Source organism: Adiantum capillus-veneris, chromosome 20 (assembly GCF_014529385.1).
Source record: "Adiantum capillus-veneris isolate H3 chromosome 20, ASM1452938v2, whole genome shotgun sequence".
NCBI lineage: Eukaryota > Viridiplantae > Streptophyta > Polypodiopsida > Polypodiales > Pteridaceae > Adiantum > Adiantum capillus-veneris.
Window position 1 is genome coordinate 54,148,184 of NC_140950.1, and position 4,014 is coordinate 54,152,197.

The following is a 4,014-nucleotide window of genomic DNA, read 5'->3' on the forward strand; positions in this document are numbered from 1 at the left end:
GTTTTTTTCTATATGATGATTCAGAGATAGTGCTGGACCAAGACACATCCTCATGCACTATGGTCCATGTCAAATGACAACACCCCCTCAGCTTTTCTCTACTTCTGTGCTTTTTGATTTATTTCCTTAGCTTTTTGCAAGCAAGGACACAATCCAAGAGCAACTACTTTTCACAAAAAGCATAATGAAAAAGACTTGAACAAGTTTTAAGTTGGAGTCTATTTTAGGAACCAATTAGATTATTAATATAGATGTATATTAGTTTTCCACATTTAAAATTTTCAAATTTAATAAGAGATCAAGTTGTTTCTTTATCTAGGAGACCTGTATGTAAGATCGGTGGTCTTACAAAAATAAGTATCTAGATTTGCCCAAGCTCCACCTTAAAGGATCAAATTTGGACCATGCCACCCCATCCAGGAGCTCTTAGACAGCCTACTCACATGAGTAGCCATTTTGTCTTGGAAAGAGCATGACCATTTACAATTGAGTAGGAATCACACCAAGGTTGAGAACCTCTCTCCTCTCCCTTTGCAATGACAACATCACGCTAGGCAGTTCACTTTCGGCATAGTAAATTTCCTGTAAATAATTATGTGTCCATTCCTCCCTAATGTTTACAGCTAATGCCAAATAGAACATCTCCACACCGCGCTTGAACTCCTTGCGAAATTCCTTAGGGAACTACAGCATGTCCCTTTCAGTTTAGAAAGTATGAAGGCAAGAGGCCTAAAAATTAACTACTTGAAATTGGACGAGTGCTTGCTCCCACAGTCTTGTTGTATTCTGCAAAGTCTCCCTCAGATGTCTTTACTGATAATCAGCACACGAGCACATTGCATCTTCAAATTAAAAATGTGCAGGCCACTTGCATCTTTGACGAGTATTTTGTGTTCTCTAATTTTGATATAAGTGAGAATATAGCGGCATGGCAACCCCACATACCCGCAAGTTTTTTGTAATGCGTACATCGGTCCCTTGTGGTGTATTGATAATCGCACAAGCAATGGCCAATTTCTCGGAATGCTGACAAAGTAGAGCCTTCTTTGAATCAGGGGAAATGTTTTGTGACACCCAATGCAAAGTTGGAGAATACCCATGTAGGAACAATTTACATTCAAGATCTTGTAACTTCAAAAAGCTTTCTCTGCTTTGGGGATGCCTCGTATCCCCAACAACAACTCGCATCAGTCCAACAGCTACATCCTGGCTGCTTCCGAGCACCGTTCCTGATTCTCATGCGTTCTATGTTTTGTGCCTCCTCCTGCATGCCAGCAGCTGCATAAATGTTATTCATTAAAACATATGCTGCAGCATCACATTGGTCTAATTCTACTGCACATTCAAAGGCCAGTCGTCCAAGCTCTACATTTCCCCAATTTCGACAAGCACCTAGAAGAGCAGACCAAATTGGGGGATAATCAGATGATGGCATCATCTTAATCACGCCCATAGCTTTGTCAAAGTGCCTTGCACGCCCAAAAAGATCCACCATGCACGTGTAGTGCTCTTTGTCCGGTACAATGCCATAGTTTTTCCTCATGCTATTGAAAAGCACTTGGCCCTCATCCACTAGACCTGAATGACTGCACGCATTGAGCACACTGATAAAAATAGTTGCAGTTGGGGAAGTACCCTCTCGTTGCATCCAACGAAAACAGTCCAGAGCTTCCTCGGCTAGGCCCTGCTGGGCATATCCTCCTATAAGTGCATTCCAGGAGACTTCGTCTGGCGTGAGGCCCTCATTACACATCTGCTGAAAGCAGCTCAGAGCTTCCTTGCTGCAGCCATGCTGGGCATATCCCGAAATCATCGTGCTCCAAGAGACGACATTCCGGACAGGAAGCTCATCAAGAACTTTTTGCGCTTTCGTGAGGATGCCGCATTTGGTGTACATTTCCACCAAAGCACTGCCAAGTACTACATCTCTCTCCAACAGCCCCTGACTAGCAATGTCATCGTGAATTCTCTCCCCCATGTCAACGTCTTGCATGATGCCGCAGGCCTTCAAGGTGCAAGCAAAGGTGATTGCATTTGGAGAATGGCCTTCACTTCGCATCTGCTGAAAACAGTGCAGAGCTTCCTTGCCACAGCCATGTAACCGCATATCCGGCAATCAATGCACTCCAAGTGGTGACATCCCGGACAGGAAGCTCATCAAGAACTTCTTAATGTGCCTTTGTGAGGATGCCGCATTTGGCATACATGTCTACCAACGCACCGCCAAGCACTGCATCCCCCTCCAAGAGTCCTTGGGTAGCAATCTCATCATGAATTCTCTCCCCCATGCCAACATTTTTCACAATTCCAAGGCCTTTAAGGTGCAAGCATAGGTGATTGCATCTGGAGAAAGGCCTTCCCTTCGCATTCCCTGAAAACAGCGCAAAGCTTCCTTGCCACAGCCATGTTGGGCATATCCTACAGTCAATGCGCTCCACGAGACAGCATCCCGGATGGGAAGCTCATCCAGAACTTTCTGCGCTTTCGTGAGGACGCCACATTTGGCATACATGTAGACCAAAGCACCGCCAAGCACTACATCTCTCTGCAATAGCCCCTGACTAGCAATCTCATCATGAATTCTCCCACCCGTGTCAACATCTCGCGCAGTGCCACAGGCTTTCAAGGTGCAAGCATAGGTGATAGCATCTGGAGAAAGGCCTTCACTTTGCATCCGACGGAAACAGCCGAGAGCTGCCTTGCCACAGCCATGTTTGGCATATCCCGCAATCAATGGGCTCCAAGAGATGACATTCCGTATAGGAAGCTCATCAAGAACTTTTTGTGCCTTCGTGAGGGCACCACATTTGGCATACATGGAGACCAAAGCGTTGCCAAGCACCACATGTTTTTGCAACAGCCCCTGACGAGCAATCTCATCGTGAATTCTCTCCCCCATTCCAACATCTTCCACAATACCACAGGCCTTCAATGTGGAAGCATAAGTGATTGCATTTGGAGAAAGGCCTTCACTGCGCATCTGCTGGAAACAGGCCAGAGCTTCTTTGCCACAGCCATGCTGGGCATATCCTGCGATCAATGCACTCCAAGAGACGATATCCCGGACAGGAAGTTGCTCAAGAAGAACTTTTCGTGCTTTTGCGAGGGCACCACATTTAGCATATATACTTACCAGAGTGTTCCCTAAGTATGTGTCTTTCTGAAGTAGCCCATTATTGCAAATCTCTGAGTGTATCTTACCCGCTTGGTGCAAATCCTTCTTCTGAGCACAGGCTTTTAGCGCGGTCATAAAGGAAGTAATCCTTGCTTTCGCCTGCTTGTCATGCTGGACTTGTGTAACGGATATTGCTTCTTTCCTAGCCCCACGTTGGCACTTATAGAATATGCATCAAGCAACAAAAGTGAGCGCTTGGTGCAGGAAACAAGAAGAAAAGAGAAACAGCGTTTCTTACCTTTACCTTGACAGAACAGCTCGCTGCATGGGCCCCTGACATGGCCCTCAACTTGTCACTCCTTGTAGGTGTTGACTGGTCGCAGAGCAAGATACAATATTGTGGCGATCGTTAGGGGGGAGGAGGACGACGATGAGAGGCAAATTAGGGCTTGCGCTACACTCGTCTCCAACTTCGCCCACTAGTTAACAGCCAGCCATGAGGGACTATAGAAGTTTTAACAAGATGAGGACTGATCGAGAAAGCAAGCAGGATGCAATTATAGTGAAGGCAATAGGTATTTCCGGTGCGAATCAACTAGCGCGCAGGGCAAAGGGCGTGCCGTGGCAGAGCGATCAGAGCAGCCCTCAGCTATCGCGCATGCAGCCTCGGTAGGGCACTCATGCAGTAGGACCTGGTCCCACCAGTGAAACGATTTCCGCCCCCAGCGAGCGAGTTGTCAAGCCATTCATTCCGAACGCTTCCGCTCGACTTGCAGGCCGCGGGTAAGGAACTCACTCGTTGCGGCTGCCTGCCATCTTCTGCACAGCATTGTGCCAGATATCGCGTTCGTCTCCTACGTTCAACAAGAAAATCCCGGGAGTAATTTCATTAATCCTTG

The 4,014-nt window shown here is 46.8% G+C and overlaps 1 pseudogene; it reads right to left on the reverse strand.

Annotated features, from left to right (window-relative positions):
• Window positions 1-280: 280 nt before the first annotated feature.
• Window positions 281-3,348, reverse strand: LOC147432532 (pentatricopeptide repeat-containing protein At2g27610-like; annotated as a pseudogene).
• Window positions 3,349-4,014: the final 666 nt, after the last annotated feature.